Here is a 20,301-nt window from a genome sequence, read left to right on the forward strand (position 1 = left end):
GCTAGCATTATAGCATGCGACTTGGCATCCATACTGTGCTATTATATTTTCCCCTCAACACTGTTATCAGCAATGCAAGTCTTGGCTAAACCCAGCAAGAAAACATTAAGGTTTTCTATTTAGATTGTGCCTAAAGGAAGCTGTGAGCAAAGTAAACTTCCGTCTGCATGAGGGGAGGAAGGAAAACTTTTTCCCTGGATTTTCTAGTATCAACAACATGCACAAGCCTACATTATAATTTAAGTGTAGCAGCCTAAGATAATAGCATCATAGCATTAAAACATGAATTATTGCTGTTTAGCCATGTTTCTTTAGGATCAACAAGCCACCATCAGATCAGAACCCCGTTTGTGGTATGTAACCCCAAATAGGTTTGCCTCTGCTTTGCCCAAACTCACATGCAGGTGAAGAAGGGTCTTTGCAAGGAAAAAATGGTGAATTATTTCTTTCAATTAACCTGTTGCATCCTAGCTTTGATTTCTCTTCCTTGCCTTTGATCACTTTTGTTCCTGGGTGATTTTTGTTTTTCATTGTTCTTTCTTAGACTTCGCTTCTCCATAAATCTAGCTCTCTCTCCTAAACTTCTTTGATGTTCTCTTTTCCTCACTATACTCCCAGTGCAAAGTCATATAAATCGACTCTTCAGTCAAATAAATCTCCCTGACTCTGAACCAAATGCTTCCCAGAGCTTTACCTGACAGTTTTCAGCTTCACATGCATCACAGGTTTGGGGATCTTTTTTTCTTATTCCTGAAAATAGACAAGTAATTTGAGTTTAGAAATAAAAACACCTTAAGTATGAATTATTGTTTATTTGCTTAAAGAGAATAAGGATGGGTGGGTGAGTGCCAAAACTAAGTTCCAGTGGATAAAAAAAAAAAACAACCCACAACCGCCCTCCCCTTGCCCAATGGACATTGTGATTGTTTTTAACAGCATCACTTTTCTTTAGTTCATGGCAAAATAAATTCAAAGGTGTAGCAGCTTTTCTTAAACTCTATTGCACACTAACAGGAAACAGTGTATTGGGAAACAAAAGTGTTTTGCTTTTCTCTAATCTCTTGCTCACTTATGGCTTAAAACAAACAAACAAAAAAACCCAACTCATATCTGTGCACATGACATGATTTCTCCATACCGTTTGCATGCATATTAGATTGTTAAGCCCTGCCCCCACCTTTTTTAAAACATGTTTTGGGTAGTTAGTGCCTTATGGGGAAACCCCCCCCCCATTAAATAGACATCCATAGAGAATGAAGTGAGGTGTGGTATGGACAGCAAGGGCGCATCCTCACATGCAGGCACGTGCACTTGCAGCAGCTCATATAGGAGCAGGACAAACTTGACCAGGGATTTTTGCCATCGGCACACATGCCTGGACATGAACTTTGGTGTGGGATACTAGTTGTGCCACTTGGGGCAAAGTGACCCTGCCCAGCTCCTCCTGGATTTGCAGCCAAGGGGAGCTAGAGCCTGGGGCCAGCACCTGTGCTGGCCCCAGCAGTATAAAAACCTGCCCTGATGAGCAACTCAGGGCTACTTGCCCTCAGGAGCTTCTGAGGCTCAGCCACTTGATATCTGGAGATGCTACCCCTTGTGCCTGGAGTGGCCCTCTACCCTCTGCAGTCTGTCAGTGGGGGCTGCTGCCTGGCTGGGACTCACTGCCACCTGCAACAGCATCTTCCCCCTTTGGACCTGCAGCCCTATCACTGCATGCCTGCCAGACTTGGATGGGGTGCCACCGCTCTGCCATCTAGGCAGCTATTGCCCAGATGTGCTTCTTGTGATGGCCTGCTTTGAACTGTCAAAGCATGTCCTCTTGGCCCCAAATGCCCAAGAGGTCAGCCCCCTCATCTGCCCTCCAGCTGGGTCCCTAGTGCTGGCCCTGGACAGGCTCCTCTGCCCAGGTCTTGCCACTTGTCTCACAAGCAAAGATTCTGGTGTTCCCCATTAAAAATTGAAAATACTCTGATAAACCCAAATTCTCTCATTAAAATACCCAAAATAGTGTTCTTCTACTATTAAAATGAAACACCACTATATAGAGAGAGATCAGCTGGGCAATGTTTTATTGATATATTTACAAGTGTAAAGCAACTTGGAAGGGGGGAGGTTGGCAGAGTTTGTGGGTGGGTGTAGAGGTTTGTGGTTGGGTATGTAGGTGAGGGGCATGTGGGTGAATTGGGGGGGGACTGTGGATGTGGGGGAGCTGTATGCAGGGGCTCCTCAGGAGGGTTGGGTCCCCTGCCTCCCTTCACAACACATGGACTGCCCCCCCTACCCAAAGCTCCCCCTGCATGGCCCACAGGGCCCATATACTCCCCCTGCAAAGGCCACAGTTCCACCCGCAGCATCAGCAGCCATTGGGCACTCAGGGTTCGCTGCTGGCAGAGCCCCCTCTGCAGCACAGTGTGGCCCTGGCCGCCTCAGACCCAGCGCTGCCTGTGCCACTTGTTGTGGTTCTGGCCTGGCACAGTGCGGCATGGGGCCATGTGCCTTTGAGTAGCCCCAGGCTGCTTGGGCTGTCACCTGGGGGCCGGCCCCATTTGCAAGGACCATGTGTTGTGCTGGGCTAGGTCCTATCTCCATGAAATTGGCTTGGCCTGACAGTGCACAAGGCCCATGGAAATAGGACCTGGCCCAGTGCAATATGCAGTCCCTGTGGGCAGCACCAGGCCCTGGCTGACAGCATGAGTGGGCTGGAGCTTCCTGAAGCACATGGCACCACACTGATCTGGGCTAGCCCCATGCTATGTGGAGGGCTGTGCCAGGAAGACCTTGACAGCAGCTGCCGATGCAGGGGGCCTGTGGGCCGTGGGCAGGGTGGGCAGTGGACCTACCCCTCCAGAGCAACCCCCTTACCACAGCCCCTCTCACCACTTACTTACCTAGAAGGGAGCCTGGGTCTAGGTCACTACAGCCTGCAGTGCTGTTTGCCCCACACAGGCAGGCAGCATGCTGCAACACCAGGACAAAGGGCAAGCATAGAGATGCTCTGGCCAGCTACCAGAGCATCTCTTTGGAGGACCCCAGCCTCTAGTTGCCTTAGGGCATGGTCCTGGACCTGTGGGTTTTTTTTTTGTTTTTTGATACCTGGATTTCCAGGTATCAAGTTTTGAGCCTGCACTGTAAATATGAGCCTCAGAGGCATGTGTGGGCTCATCAGGATGTGCCCCGAATATGCAAATTCCTGACATTTTCTAACTTGTGTGCTCCCAATGTGACCTGGAAAAGCAACTCCAGGGATGAAAAGATACTTGAATAAATTAATGAATGAATGAATATCTTTTCTGTTGTTTGATTATGCCTGGGTGGGAAGTCTGAAGGCACTTCTGTGGTATACACAGCTATGTTATATAATTAGCAGGTGAAAAAGGATTCAGCTCATTTCTTTTTGCTCATACATAGGAAACACAGAAAGTGAACAGTAAACCTTGGTAAAAATATAGCTATTTATTATAATTGTATCTTTGTATTAAACTAGATGCACTGACTTTATTCATAGATATTTTTATTGAAGATGGTGCTTATTAAAACAATATTAGAGATATAGAAATTGCATTGTATGATAAAAGGATGCTATAGGTTCCTCACATTATTTTAACATAGTAAAATCAATTTGTTTACTTTCTTTTATAGGTAGCTCTCTTTTGGACTTTAAATATTGGATACTATCATATCATTTAAATAGCTTCTTTAAATTGACTGTTGGCACTTCTGTAACATGAGTGAGAGTTCAAGAATAAATATCCTTGCTGTCCGATTTTGACCTCTAAATTTGAGTGCACAAATTATAAATGCTGAATGTCCAATTGCCCCCAAAATTAAATAACCACCTTATATTATAGGGTTACTGTAACAGGTTGCCCTCCCCAGTGCCATCTTTCCTGTTATCTGCGCCTTATGTGTGGCGCCCTTGGAGTCCCCTTTAAGGTTCTTGTGTCCTACTCTCTACTCACCTGCCACATCTTGATGGAAATTATTATACTGATGTTCTTGTAAGCGGGAGACTGCCTATTGTATTTCATATGTTGGGGTTTTCCACCTCCATGGCCTTGACCCCCATCTTTCTCTAGCTAGGTCTCCCCATCCAAACCGGGTTTGACTCTGAGACTCTAGCCTATTTTTCTTGTCCTGAGGTTTGTGACCCTCCTTTCTACTTCAATCTGGAGTCCAGCCTCGAGGCCAGGCCCACTGGCCTCACAGCCAGGGAGTCACAAGTTCAAGGTTGGGGAACAGCCCTGAACCCACACTGTTCCAGTCCAAAAAACAAAACTGCACTCCAAATCCTGTGCCCACATTGGTGCCAGGTCCCCACGCTGTAGTGGGGTCCCAATGAGGCCTCCTCTTTCCCTAGTAGCCTTGCCCAAACCACTGGTGTTATTCAATAACTAAAAAAAGATATGAACAGTCTTGTCCATGGGCAATAACCACCATCAAGAGGAATGTGATTAAAGAAGGCAGCATGCCAGCTTACATTTACACAGGGGTTCATGCTTCAACTCCCCACCTTCAGAACTACAGTCCTTCTTCTGGGGTTGCTGCCATCTCTCCCGGGTCCTCCATAATTCCCCTCCTCCAGCTGTTCGACCACTTACCAAGCCTCTCCATGGAGCTCGAAGAGGCACTCCTTCCCCTTTGGCTGCTGGCCTCTAGGGCTGCTCAGCCCAGGGTTTTTATAGTCCTGGCCTGCCCCTTCTGGTCACCTGACCAGCTGGCCAGGCTCAGCTTTTAACCCCCACCTTACCAGCATGCTGTGCCCAGAAAGTTCTGGCCTTAAAGGGGCCAACCTGTCTTCTGGTAACAGGGCTAGGATTTCCTGTTACAGTTCCCTTGTGGTCTATTTACTCTTTTTCTTCTTGTATTATTACTCCTGGTAAAAATCTGATACTATCCCTTCCTGCTCCGAGGTCCACGGCAGTGATAAAAAACGTGGGTACCTTGTACCCATGCAAGGTAGAGGTGGTTAGAAAAGTTCTGATGGGGCAAGATTTTGTTGTCTGTTAAGCCCAGAGTGCTTTCTTTGAAATATCCAGGCTCTGATAAATTCTCACCCTCTCTAAGGCAGAGTTCCTGAGGATTTCTGGTAGGTTTGGAACTTCTGAATCCCTGGAGGCTGTTAAGCCTCATTGTCAGGGTAGACAGCCCTGGTGGGTCTGGCCCAGGGTGGAGATGATGGAAGTTCCCTGTAGCTGCTCAGAGGGCAGTGAGTACTGGCCACCATTTTCTACTGTGTCCCTCCTTGAAATCCTCATCATTAGCCTTTGACCCTCATTCCTGTTCCTGTTTTCTTCTTTTGTTATGCCAAGAATTCTGCTACTGTGAACTTAGTGGCTTCCCTTTGAGGGAGGGAGACTTATAGTTTCCTGATGGGCCTAGGGTCACTGACTACATGCAGTCAATAGATCTGTAGCTACTCAGTGAATATAGTTAACAGGATTGGGCCCTAGGGATGGCACTGAAAGTCCATCTTCCCAGGGTACCCTCCTTTCCCCTCTCATCTGCCATGCCTTGATAAAGTTATTTTAGTGTTAAAGGAAGGCTGCCCCAGGGTCCCAGAGAAAGCCCTAGCTTGTTTTGGCTAGGAGGTCTCTCCCATAGTCAGCTGACCCGAGTCCTACCCCTCAAGCATTAAGTGGGGGCCCTCCTGGCCCCATCAGGGCACCAGTTGTCTTTGAGGTTATTTGTGACCCCCCTCTGATCTTGACCTTGTCTGGGCTGTGTGCTCAGTGCCCCTCAAAACACTCCTGTAGCCTCCTTACCACCCTTACTAGCCACTCCCCATCCTCTGGTTTCAAACTGAATCAGAATATAAATATTAGCAAACTGCTTTACAACTGAAAGTCACCTCACTCCAGGTCATTAGCTCTCCTGCAAATAAGTCTCCCTTAGATCTTTCCTCAACATTATGGGATGGCTTTAGTGCCTGCTAGTCCCTCCACCATAGCTATCTTTCTCAGGCACTCCTCTTCTTGAAGCCTGCAAGGATAAGCATACTTCCTAGTCTCAGGCACTGAATTTATATGCCTCCAAAACTCCACCCCTTTGTGTCAGGTGGCTCTCCAGTCACACACAGGGGTTTCCACTTCAGTTTGATTGCCAACCTGCCTTCCTCCACTGCAGCTTAGCTCAGCTGCCTGAAGTTGTTATTTCTGTGCTGTCTGGGGCTAGGGACAGAAGTTGCACATAAACTGGTTCAAGTGATCAGAAACTGGTTTAAACCCATAACAGAACAGAAGCTCAGTGCACATAAACCAGTTTCAAAGTGGTTGAAACTGCTTTAACATAAACTGGTTGAATGTAGTATCAGACTCAACTCATTTAGGTCATACTGGTTTGTGAAACTTCTGTCCTGGAACCCTTTCAGGTTCAAGTTAAATCAGAGTCCCCCAGCATGTTCTGCAGCCCTGGGCTGTGCTGTGCTGTCTGTTTCAGAGAGTGAGGCTAACCCTGCCCCTCTGCTCCCTAGCTCCCAAGCTGTGAGGGCTGGCTCGCTGCCCCCCTCCAGGCAAACCCCTGCTTTACCCCCTGCTGGGATCTGGGGCCAGGGAGTGAGGTTAAACTTCCCTTCCCCTGAGTATGGAGCTGCCCTGGCCTGCTTGCTTAGTGCTGGCTGCAACTGTGGACTATAAATTCCAGAGGCATCTGGAAGCAGGAAGAGGAAGTGAGGAGCAACCCTGCAGAATCCTGCTGTTATGAGTCTGCACTGCAAATCCCAGAGATCTCAAGAGCAGCAGGAAGAGGAAGCAAACACAGCCCATGCTGGCTACGTGCCAGAGAGCTGTGTTCTAGAACCCCCTGCCTTCTGGCTTGAGCCACTGCAGGCAGGTGGCTGCACTTCCTGAATCAAAAGTGAATGTCTCTTCATTTGCTTATTGGTTCAATCTTTGAAGCTTAGATTAACCTGCAAAGACTGAATCAATTCAGCCTTGGGCTTTTTGACTCTGTACTTAGCTTGGAGGTCTGCTCCTGGGCTGCTTATTGCAATGCAGCTACCTCCAGGATAGTCACACCCAACTAACTGCTAAAATTAAAACACCTTCAGTGGTAGTTCTCATCACTGTTACTGCCCTGTGTGCTTCCAAGCACCTAGCCTTTGCCTAATTTCTAGCCCCCATAAAGCAAGTTTAGCCTGCTATGGCATTCTCTTAAAGTAACAGGAGCTAGAGTGTTTGGCAGGCTTCTGTATACAAAACTAGATATTCCCTCAGTGGAGCCAGCAGTAAAATTCCCACAACCTGCCAGGATTTTTTACATTTTAGAGCTAAACACAGGCCCAGCAAAAATGGGACAGAAAGGACAATTTTTACAGCTTGGTTAATATGCCATAATAGCTGCCACATGAGTGTTGCTTTATTCATTAAGCTAGAAGTAAATGTATAGGGCAAGGTTCTGTTCTGCACCTCTAGGTGGAGCAGTGCAAAACTTGCAGTCTGGTGAAAGGGAGCAGGACTAAGGAGGTTTTCCATCTCTGCCTTGAGCTGTTTTGTGGTGTTCTATATTTTTAGATCTCCCTGGAGACCTCCATTATGAAAGCTTTATGGAGCTACTTATAGGCTGCAGTGCTATCTGGAATATCAGCCCTGTCTCAGACCTCCAATCAGTGTACCTAGTAGTCACCTGTGCTGGTGTGTTCGTGTGGTTCACAAAATGAGCCATATGGCTACATTATACAGTTCCTGTTCTGAAGTAATTCTCCCTGGGCAGATTTGGAATATTTGAAGTCCTTTTACATTGCTTTAGTCCTTTTAGTTGGCATGAAGATGGTAAGAATGTGGGTGAGGAGGGTGTCATCTATTGTTAAGGGTGGCTTGTCAGGTCATCAGATTCCTCATCTCATACCTGCCAATTGAATTTTCAGGTATTCAAACCATGGATATTCCTTAGTTGAATGTACAGATGCAGTCTTTGCAGGTGCAGTAATTCCATGATGCCATTTTTGCAGATTCACCTGTTGTCTGTTCCTTTGAAAATGTGGTTCTGCCCTCTTAAAGGCTGGGCAGAACTCAAGAACCATTTTCTGTATTTACCTGACCATGCTGCTCAAACTGCCATTCAAGCCTCTAGAGGTCACTGACACATAAGGGCTTGAAATGCAGATGAGGGTAGGGATAGATTGAGAAGGATTATACATAGGCAAGTTGTGAATGAAAGAAAATGTCAGTAGAGTGGACAGTCAGCTTGTGAATGACTCTTGCAACATAAAAATCAAAGTTTATACTCCGTTTCCTGAATTCAGTTAGCTAGAGAAAACAACTCAATAAGCCAGAGAAACTGAGGGATTTTTTGGCTGACAGTTTATTTGAGAGGTTAACCTGGGGAAAGAGAAGCAATAATAGTGCCATGAGGCTAGTAAATTAGCATGCTTCTCTATACAAAACTGTTGCTCAAAGAGCTTTTCCCTTACTCTAGAAAGTGGGGGACAAAACCTCATCCCTAATACTTGGAGAGCAATAAAAACTGAGGAGAGAGTCACAGCTTCAGCGACAACCAAGTACCTTTTAAAATACAAGTCAGATTTGTTTAGTGGGTAATTTCAAAATCCTTTCTACCTTGCCTTTGTGTTCCCTAGAAACAAAGAATATTTCTTAGAGTTTCACTGCTATGGATGGGCAGCAGTATGTGCGACATCAAAAACATTTTAGGTTAGGAAATGATGATGTACATCATGGATGTCAAACTCATCAGGTCCCACAGGCTGGATGAGTGGAGCAGGACTGGTTCATGGGCCAGATCAGGCCCACAGACTGTCCCCTCATGCTGGATCCAGTGTGAGGGGCTGGTGTAGTGCGGGCAAGCAGTGAGTGCCCACCCTGGTCCTCTGTGCATGTTTTGACCCCACGTACTGTGCGCAGAGTTGATCCAGTGAACACCACATGTTGCTTGTAGCCAGTGTTCCCTCTAAGGAGTAGTGATCCTTGAGCATCCTGCTTTGGACCTGCCTCCTCCTTTTGGCATGGTGTGGTCCACCAAGTGTCCCAGAGTAAGTGTCTAGGTGGGAGCAGGCAGGGTTCAGCCACCAGACAAAGGTAAGCTCCTCACTCCTCATGCAGGGCAGACAGTGGCTCCTCCCTGAGGCAAGGTGGGGGCAGGGACGGTAACAGCTCCAGGGAACTGCTCTGTGGGCTCTGCTGGCTCCAGGGAACTGGTCCACTCTCCCGCATCACCTCAGGGAGTGAGGAGGCACATGGTGTCTGGACTGGGGAGTGGAGCAGTTCCCCGGAGCCAGCGTAGCCTGCAGAGCAGTTCCCCGGAGCCAGTGTAGCCTGTGCTAGCCCCTGTCCCTGTCCCTGCCTTGCCTCACCTTGGGGAGAAGCCACTGCCTGCCCTGCGTGAGTCTCTGCTGGCTCTGGGAAACTGCTCTGTGAGCTCTGCCAGCTTTGGAGAGCTGCTGCACTCCCCAGCCCTGAAATATGTGCCTCCTTGCTCTTCAAGGCTATGCGGGAGAGTGGAGCAGTTTCCCAGAGCTGGCAGAGCCTGCAGAGCAGTTCCCTGGAGCCACTGGAGCCCGTGCCAGCCCCCACCCCCACCCCAGGGAGGAGCCACTGCCTGCCCTGCATAAGGAGTGAGGAGCTTACCTTTGGCAAGTGTCCCATGCCAGCCCTGGTGCCTCTGCCACACTCCGCACCCAGCTCCTCTCTGGGTGGGTGAGCAGCCTTAAAAAGTTTGCGTGCAGTAAGATTTTTACATGTGCATGGCTGAGGAAACACTGCTTGTAGCTAGGCCATGACCTAGATGATAGGACTTTATAAGCCAGATCTGGCATGTAGACTGTATCCATCTTTGACACCCCTGGTGTTCATGATCTCTTATTCGCCACAGCAGAATTGAGTGCTTTGGTTTTTATCAATAGCTCAGAATTCATGATTTTGAAGGACTTGCTTGATTCAGCAGGCTGAAGATGTCTTTTGTTCTAAGATAGAACCCTTAGCTATGCATTTAACAGCTCCTAACTGATTTGTATCTTACCATGCAATGTAAAAAAACTCCAGAGAAAATGACACAAGCTGAGTGTATATAATCTACTGGCTTTGGTATATCCAAAACTCCCAATGTGGGGTGGGAATCAACATAGTTAAATGGATATCAGCCAGATTCTGTCTAGATGTCAGTGTGGTGGGCCAACAGGGGTGCTTCTGCATTGAGCCACCCACATCATTGCACCCAGCCACCTTCCAGGCTCTGAGTGCCTCCCTGGGGAGGCCTCACATCTGGCTGACCCCCTTCCTGGAGCACACTCACCAGCCTGGGTGTGTAGCTGCCACCACCCAGGCACAGGCTTGATCCTGGCACTGTGCCCCCTGGGAAACACAGGTGTAGTCCTTGAGGGTACTCAACTCACTTCAAGAACTTGGGGTGCTTCCCTTAGTCAGAAGCACAATTAGTGGTCTCTCTTAGTCAGCTGAAGCAAGGGGACCCCAAGGCATAATCTAGACCCACTCTCAAGTCTCCCAGACTAGGTACAAAGGGGAACTTTATTGGTTACAGGGAGTAGGGTTGGAATAGGGTACAGAGTTGAGTATTATCAGAGAAATCCCATAAAGAAAAAAGGGTGGCTGGGGTAGCCTTTGATCATGTATCTGAGTTACTGCAAGGTATATATCTAGTTAGATGTCAGGTCACTTACTCACAAGTATCATCCAGAAGCAGGTGGAGATTCCCTCTGGAGGCAGGCAGTTCATTGATCATGAATTTCGAGAGACAGCAAGTTTCAGATGGTCCAGCTCTTTTCTCTCTGAGTTTTCATCATGGCTGCTGCCCCTTTCTCCTGGGCAGTCCTTAACTTATATAGCCCTTATGACCTCATTTTCCTGGTCCAATGGAGGCCAGTACCTGTTGGCTGCCAGCCAACCAATTCAAAATGCATCACTGGTTGCTGGGCAGACTGGCAGAGTCTCTAGCTCCCTCCCAATTAGGTTGGAATTGCTTAACAATAGGGAGCGTAAGCCCCTCACCCAGGTATGTGATGCCAGTCATGTAGGCAGAAGGAGTAGGTTTCCCCCCTCCCGACTCGGGTTACAACTCAGGGTTACCTAAAGAGCCCATATTAACCAAATTGTCATAGAGCAGAGTTGTTGGGGAGAGCCAGATGTGGCATTCTGCCACAGTCAGTTTGTAAAATGTAGTGAATAATGGAATCAAAACTCATGGCAGAGGTGATATCTTTTATTAGACCAACTAGATATTTGCAAAAAAAATATAAAAAGATATTTATTTGCAAGCTTTTGGGCATGGGCACCCTTCATGAGGCATAGGAGATTGCAAAGATTGTAAAAGTTCTAGGTAGAAATGAAAATTCATATTTCACAGGAGAGCTGCAGGTGTGGTTAAAGTCTCCTGTTTGGAACAGTTCATTTTGTGCAGATTACTCTCAGAGAAAAGTTGGAAAAGTCTTTTTACCTCAAAGTTGTCTAGTGGTAGGCAGGATGTAGACTCATATTTCCTGCGGGTTATGATGTTTCATATTCCATGGAAGAGTTGAAAAATGGAATGCACTCCTGGACAGGAATCTCTTTAGTGGAGAGGTATCTCTGTGCTCTGGTGGAATGCAATTAAGCTCGGACTAAGGCAGGAGCAGGGTCTTGGGTTTCAGGTGGTAAATTTTGCTTCTTTCTTGTAACACTATGAAGCTTTCATTTAAAAAGTGGCTAAAATTCGATATCATCTGTGTGTCAGTTATCCAGGTTGTAGCCATATTGGTCTAGAGGCAAAAGGAATCAAAACTCATGGTAGAGGTGATACCTTTTATTAGACCAACTAGATGGTTGCAAAAAAAAATCTTTATTTGCAAGCTTTTGGGGACAGGCACCCTTCATGGTTCTTTTATAGCAGCTGAAGCTGATGCTCACAACAGTGTTGCAAAAATGTTGCGGTTCGTTTCTCGGGAGGCGAAGAACTCTCAGACACACACTATTAGCAATACAAAAGGTATATTTGCAAATAGGGTCAGAGTGAAGACAAAAGACCACACTCTGCCCGCGAGGAAAACTCTCAGCTGGGTTTTATCCCTTCCCTCCTGGGCACGTGTGCAGAAGCAGGAACTCTTACAACTCATTTCCGGTTCATACAAACATATATGAAATGATGCCATGTCATCCGTCACATGTGCATTATAATTAACTACTTAAGTATGCGGGACGGATAGGCATATATGCATTAGCTTAGAAAGCTCTCCAGGTTACCAAAAGTTCAAACCCCCCACTTTCCCAAGGACACAGTCAATTAAATCACAGCCTTTGTAGTTTACAAGAGTAGAGGCAGAGGAGTTTGAAGGTATGTGTGATTTAGTGTTACAAAGGGATAGTAAATTAGCGAGATGTCCTTGGTGGTGTTTCTGCTTATCAGGTACAAGATACAAACTGTGCAGCTTTAACAACACTCTATTCATTATGCATTTCTAATAATTTTTCTAACAACAGTTTATGCATCTTTATGCATCTCCACCCTGCTTTGTGCCTGACTTCAGACTAACACAGCTACCTACCTCTCTTATTATGAATCTATTAGTTTCACTTGCAAGCTAATTTTCTCTCCATAATGTATTTCCCCTTATAATCATAATGTTAAACCATAAAATAATTTTATAAAATTTTTATAAAATAAATTTTATTTTTACCAGAGTTCATACCCATGAACATGTGGGACAACATGGGGACCGAATGATTGTCTCTTTCCATTGACCTGGGTGGTGCCAACTAGCCTTTCTCAGCATTGTTCCTGCTGCACTTTGAGCTTTGTGAGGTAGGAATTCCTACAGCATAACTTTCCCAGTGTTTGAATGCTAACTTTCAACAGACATGTCAGGAACTCCCCTCCTCTCACTTTCTTCCTGTGACTTTCTCCAATATAGGCCTGATTACCTTCAATCAGCAAATCCGCTGGGCTTTATTAAAATGTCCTTTAGCTAAATATTAGAACACTAGAAAAAATTTCATTGTTAGTGCTGATTGTTAACTGCATTTTCAAAGTGCTGACCATGTTGATTTGATCCTTATACTTTCTTTAAGCTGTGCCTTACAAGTTAATACTTCAGCAATTAGCTTTCTTTTGATTGCTTTGTTTTTAATTGCAAGTTTTCAGTGTGTACTATACATGCTTAGCTAGCAGAAAATGAATGAATACAAAGGGTAGTGGATATTTAACTTAGTATTATGAGTCTTAGTATGTTTTAAAATGCGTGATGACTAGACCACATAATAATCTTTTATATAGTTATGTTTACTTTAACATTTCATCTCATATTTAATTGCCTATAATAAAAATAAAAACCTGTCTTTTAAATCAGGGATATATTTAGGTAGGTGCATAAATCTGTGCAAGGTATGGGTTTCTTAGGGTGATATCTCTTATTGGGCTAACTTCATAGTTGGGACAGAGTTAGAGAACGTTTAAATGCAAGACATTCTTTTCAGGTCTGATCAGAACAGGCCAAGCACAACATTGTAAATAAATAAATATACATATAAAATGCAAAGATAAACACATGGATTTTAGATTATGATATTTTTATTTTCTACACTATTAAAATCACAGGTATTTGTTACAGTATTCTTCTATAGGGAAAAGTCCACAGGTGGTTTTATTACATAAGTTTGCGAGTATTGACTTGTGGTATGGTCCAGTTCTGCCAAGGGTTTCATATCTCTTGTTGGGCATCGAGAGTGCTTCTATATCATTCACAAAGCACTAGGCTCATTGTAGAATTTTGTCTTCTGTGAATAAAGAATGAAAAATTACACTTTCATAGATGTGATTTAAGATGCTTTTAGTTTGAAATAGCTGTTTTGCAGTGAGTAATGTAGACATTAAAAGCAGCTCATTAACTAAAATTTCACATTTGCCACACTAGGGCTGGGATAACCTGATACAAATTGTGGCTTGTTGAGTAGGTCTCACTTTTAGTGGCAAAATGCTGGAATGTGAACTTTTTTTTTCTGTCGAGTCTTTTTGCTTTTGAGTAAATATCTATTGGCTGGGGAGTGGGGGAGACAGGACATAACTTCTTGCGGAAGTCTGTGTTTTTAATCAAATGCATATTAGAGGTTGTCTGCAAATTTTGCTGTGTGTGATCCAGAGGTTTGGGTTTTCATGCTCCCCACATTGTGTGCATTTCCTCTAGTGTTTCCATGACTTCCCAGCTGAGACTGAAGCTGTTTGACTTCATTTGTCTAGTGGTACCTATAGCATTATAGATATACTGGTTAGCATTTTTATTAGTAGATGAAGTCTATAGGCCTAAGCCTGACTTACATTATTGTAAATCAAGTGTTGTGCTAGCATAAAGTAAGTTTGGAATCATTCTTTATATCTCTCTGCCCTGGAACATTTGGTTAATGAGACATACCCAAGTAGTAATGCTGGTATAAACACTCATCCTGCAGAGTTAATGTGGTTTCATACAGGCACATCCAAAAGGAGCTCACAGCAGAACTAGAGTCAAAAGCTCAATGTCTCTGCTATCCTATTTGGTTTCTTATACCCTCTTTATCTGTATTGTTCAAGCAGTTTAATACTTCCTAGCAGCTGTGATAGGATCATAGGAATCTTATATTTGAAACAGAGGAATAACTCTTTACCCTAGATACCTGGTTTACACTGAAACTGACTTCTAACTGTCTTCACTTTCTCATATAGTAAACGACTGAAAACTAAAACTTGATTAGAATCATTTAATAGATTTCATAGATGTTAGGGCTGGAAGAGACCTCGGAAGGTCATTGAGTCCATCCCTCTGCCCCAGGGGCAGCAAGTCATAGGATCCCAGCAAGATAAACATCCAAATTTCTCTTGAAGGCATTCAAAGTAGTAGTTTGAACCACCTCCGGTGGCAATCTATTCCAGACCTTGGGGGCTTGGACAGTAAAGATGTTCTTCCTTATGTCCATCCTGAAATGGTCTTGGAGGAGTTTATAACCATTTGACCTTTTCATCCCTTAGGGCACTCTGATGAACAAACATTTTCCCAGATACTGGTGAGCACCCCTTATAAACTTATAGGCCCACCATCAGATCACCCCTGAGCCTGCGTTTTTCCAGGCTAAAGAGTCCTATAGCTCTAAACCTCTCATCATAAGGTCTGTTTTCTTGACCTCTGATCATGTGTGTGACTCTTCTCTGGACTCTCTCAAGCTTCTCTACATACTTTTTGAATTGTGGAGCCCAAAACTGGATGCAGGACTCCAGCTGCAGCTTCACCAAGGCCAAGTACAAGGGGAGAATGATGTCCTGGGATTTGCTTGAGAAGCATCTATAGATGTAATCCAGTGTTTTGCTCACTTTACTAGCAGCAGCATCACACTGATGGCTCATGTTCATCTTGTGGTCAATCATGACCCCTAAGTCCCTTTCGCCCATAGTACTAGCCAGCGTAGCACTGCTGAGCCTATAAGCATGCTGTAGGTTTTTGTTCCCAAGGTGGAGAAACTTGCATGTTTTAGTGTTAAACATCATCAGGTTCTCATCCATTCATTTCCTGAGCCTGTCAAGGTTAGACTGGATTGCCCTCCTGTCCTCAGGTTTGGATGCTTTACCCCAAAGTTTGGTGTCGTCAGCAAACTTGGCCAATCCGCTTCTGACTTCAGTGTCCACATCATTAATGAAGATGTTGAACAATATGGGTCCAAGGATAGAGCCTTGAGGGACCCCACTGGTCACAGCGCACCACGACGATTGATTTCCATCAACCACCGCCCTCTGGGTCTGACCATGGAGCCAATTCCCCAGCCAAAGGATTGTGGTGGACCCAAGGCCACAGTTGGCCAGTTTTGCTAAGAGGTGATCATGGGATACCAGATCAAAGGTTTTTTTAAAGTCAAGATATATGATATCAATCTCCTCTTTCTTGTCAAGGTGATAGGTCACCTGAACATTAAAGAAAATAATATTGGTCAAGCAAGACCTACCTGCAACAAACCCGTGTTGGCTATCCCTCAGGATGTTGCCATTGGCCAGTCTGTTAAGAATGGTCTCTTTGATAATCTTTTCTAAGACCTTCCCCAGGATGGAGGTCAGGCTGATTGGCCTGTCATTTGCTGGATCCACTCTCCTCCCTTTCTTGAAGATAGGCACCACATTGGCCTTCTTTCAATCTTTGGGCACTTCACCAGAGCGCCAGGTAAATCACATCTTGATGGGAGCTCTTAAGTCCTGTGGTTGACACACCAATGACAGTGTGTGTGATCTTCAGATCGTTTTTTTATTCCTATTTGTATTCTGTCCATTTCTGCTGTGATATGCAGAAAAAGTCATCTTTTGCATACTGCTTGATTTTTTTCATTTACCTCTTACCCCTTACTGCTTTAGTTTGCCATTTTTTTCTCTAGAGTTCAAAAAAATTATCCATCTAGATTTAATCAGAATGACAAACATGAAAAGGCAAAAGTGATATGAGTGGAGATTCTGATTCCCCTTGAAGAAACTTCATTACAACTCAACTCATTGCAAGTATCTGCTTCTGTTACCCATATAAATGTGTATCTATATAGCAAAGCATATTGCTGGAAAACATGGCTGAAGCAGCACACATTCACATTCCTTTTTATAGGAGTTATCAAACTGTAAAATAGTCTGTCTATGAGCACTGACAAAAGATAGTTCTTTTACTGCTTAAAAATAAATTTAGGTAACATTTGACACATGGAGGGCTGCAGAAAGTCCATGAGAGATTCAAGGAGCATGTCACAGCTACAAGTTTTATGCTATAACATGAAATAGTTAATTACTTCTATAGCTAAGGTACAGATTATTTAGCTGTTAATGCTGCTTCCTTTTCCTGAATTTCCTAGACACACAGATTTATCATTTGTATCTCTTGTAAAACTAGGCCAAGAAGCTGCTGAGAACAGGGTGCCCTGACATTTTTCCTGAAAAGTTGAGGGATTTCTGTGTGCTAGAGAAAACAGTCATAAATTCTGTGAGATGACTCAACAGCTCTCTCTCTGGCCACATACAGATATTCAGTTTCTTGTGGGAGAGTCATTGCTATCCCAGGAGAAACCATGTGTACAGATTTTAGGATTTTTCTCTCAGAGCAAAAATGGCCACCCCAGGAAAAAAGTAATCCAGGAACAACCAGGGTTAAATCACTATCAGGAGAGTGATTTATCTGTACACATTGTCTCCTAAGAAAAGCAAATATCTGCACACTTTCTCTTTTAAGAGAAGATATAACATAGGTTTCCAGCATGATTTGCTTCCATGTTCTCTCCCACCCCTACCCAGAAAGACAGTGTGTTGCTCACTGGGCTCTGCTGCTCCAGCCAATCAGGGAGCAGAACATTCCCCCTTCACAATCCCACATTATGCTTCAGGGAGATGCAGACTGACCCTGAGAAATTTGGGTCAGCCAAACAGGGCTGCCATGTGAACTGCTGCTATCTATCTCTGGCTGGACTTAGGCAGTCTGCAGAATATACTGAGATGTGTGCACAGGGGCCTTTTCAAGGGCTCAGCAGTCTCTGCTCTTCAAGGGCTCAGCAATCAAATGTCTTTTCAGATGTCTCTAGGCAAGTTTTACCAGGAAAATTTTCCCAGCTTATTTGAACAGGTATATATAGCCTCTGTTTAATCTGTCACTCACTTTGATAAGCAAGTTTGCCCCTTTGAGGACTCATTTACTTTCATTCGCTTTCAGATGGTGTAGAATAAGATTCTTATTTTAGATGGCTGATCCTTGGAGATATGAACAATGAATGAAATACAAATATGAACCAGAAATATCTGAGAGAGACCAGTATATCCCAGATGATGAAAAATATTTGTGAAGCCCCTAAATATAATGAGCAGAGTGGGTCAGCAGTGTTCTGGCATTTTTTTTTAAATTTTTGTTTTTGTCAATGTGTGTTAGTTTGTTGAAACTAATATTATTTGTGGAGTCACATCAGTTAAGATGAAGCATTCATTGTCACTGGGAAAAGTTTCTCAGGAGTGGGGTGACGTTATTGGTCAAAAGAAGGATTCCACTTTCCAAGATAGCCAATAGCCTAGGATGTTGACAGACTGAGGTTCAAGATTTTCTTAGACTGAGAAAATATTAGAAGTCTCAAAAATGTTCACAGTAAGAGGAAGATATTTCCTGCCCAGATTTAGATATGAACAATTAATGTTTTCTCTAAAAAGTGTGGTTTTCACATGGCATATGGGAAAGGATTTTCATGATTTCTCCTTTTACCCGATTCTTTAAATTTCCCTGTAATTGTGTAGTGTTTAATAATCTCTCTTACAGCCCTTATATCTGCCCATTTTTTCCATCTGATCTTGCCGGATTGTACATTCCCATGACAGTGAAAACAGTTGTTTTCTAGAGGCAGTGTGCCTTAAGGCACTTTTTGCAGTGAATACCAGTAGTTCAGAAGATTGCAAACAGAAATGAATGATGGGGCTGGTGAATGGCTAGAGATGTAGTCCTCTTGAAACCTGTCTTGCCCATTCTCTTTCTTGCACTGTAATTAGTTTTATAGTACTGGGCTAAGTTACAAAAACAGATGTCCACACTGCTGAGGGGCTATCCCTGGTATCTTGAGAAGAAGCTTGCTCTGTATAATATCTACTTTTAGTACTCCAAGAACACAAGGCTTAGATTTCTGCCTACTCTGAGTGCTGTTTTCTTAGCTACTATCCAAATGAGAATGCATCTTACCCACCTAACACTGCAAGAGCTGCAAGATCACACGACTGGTCTGGACTCTTTCCTAGTTTGTTTATCAGTACCTTTTACAAGCCATTGTTGTGGGTGCAGTTGGCGTCTAGGAATACAGTGTTTTTTGTTTCCCCATATACAGATGGATAAGATGGTGTGGCAGGCACTTCTTTCTTTTTGAAACATTATCTTATTCTAGAATGGTAAGAAGGAAATCACCTGTCAATAATAATGCAGCTGTATTTTCTGTGAAGAGGTTTGCATGCTTGACACCTACAATTTCTGTCTTTAAGGATGTATTGGAAGCTCTGACTTACTACATGTCAGTCTTGAAAGGTTATTGAAGGTAGTAGTGGAACCATATACCTCTCACACTGAGGCATGTACCATATGTTGTACTTTTAGAAGTGATTGTATTTTGGCTTTAAAGGTAGTCTAGAAAAGCCAGTAATTGCATGGATGTTCCAAGCTTTCTCCCTCTTTATTTTTCCTGTCATAGTTTTAGTTGAGTTTTTATCATTTTTTAAGCATGTTGTATAAAAGAATCATACCCTCTTCCCAAATTAGCCATACCATACATTTTATTTTCACATTGTTACCTATCATGAATAAACGGTATAATTTAGACCAGCAGTTGGCACCCTTTTTGGGCAGTGGGCTGGAATGAACCAGCTTTGGTCTGTGGTAGGCCGACACTAGGACTCAGTTGGTACCATCCCAGTGGCATGGCTGAAGCTCCCTGCCACCATGGCCACCTGCTGCTGAACACTGCTAAAGCCCATGGCTATGTGGGCCAGATTCATCCCTTGGGTGCTAGGTTGCCAACCTCTGATTTAGACAGCTTCTGACCAGTGGTGCTCAATCTTTCAGCTATGTGGGTCCTATGAGTGGCATGGAGCCCGATGGCTGGCCAGATCACACAGCCAGGGTCAGGGATGGATTAACCCTTTAGTGGGCCCTAGGCAAACAAACTATTCACCTAGTTGCTTTGCCTAGGGCAGTCAGCAGAGGGCTGCCACTGGGGCTTGGAGCTGCACTGTGCAGGCCTAGATGGGAAAAGGAGCAAGGAGGCATTGCAGTGGCATGGCAGTGGCATTGCCACTACAAAATAAGCACAACTGGTCCACTTCTTTATTTATGGCCCCAGGAATGTGCCTAGTTTGCCTATGCATTAATCTGGCCCTGGCCAGGGTTGGTCCATGGGCCTGATCCCCAGTGAGGGGTCAGTGTATGGGGTCAGTCTGCCGCACAACTAAGAATGTTGGCTTGGCTCCATGGACCAGATCCAGCTGCAGTCCCAGCTCTGGAAGCTATGGCAATTAACATTGCCATCATTCCCCCACCACCAAATTTCTGGGAGTCCCATGGGCTGAATGACACAGCCCCACAGACTGGATTTGGCTCTGTGGAAAGGAGACTGAGAACTATTGTTTTAGACTATTTCCTCATTAGATAGATTATTTTAGACCAGAAGTATCAAACTTATCTATCCCAGGAGGCTGGATGAGTAGCACTGGGCTAGTCTGACATAGGTGCTATGTGCAGCATGCTTAGGTTGTACCCCATACACTGTATCTGGCTCCATCTGGAATGTGGGGTTTGTGTACTGCATGCAGTATACAGGTCTGATCTGAGACCATGTGCAGCACTGTGGGCCAGATGAT

Source organism: Crocodylus porosus, unplaced genomic scaffold, assembly GCF_001723895.1.
Source record: "Crocodylus porosus isolate Cpor-Errol unplaced genomic scaffold, CroPor_comp1, whole genome shotgun sequence".
In the NCBI taxonomy this organism is placed as follows: domain Eukaryota; kingdom Metazoa; phylum Chordata; order Crocodylia; family Crocodylidae; genus Crocodylus; species Crocodylus porosus.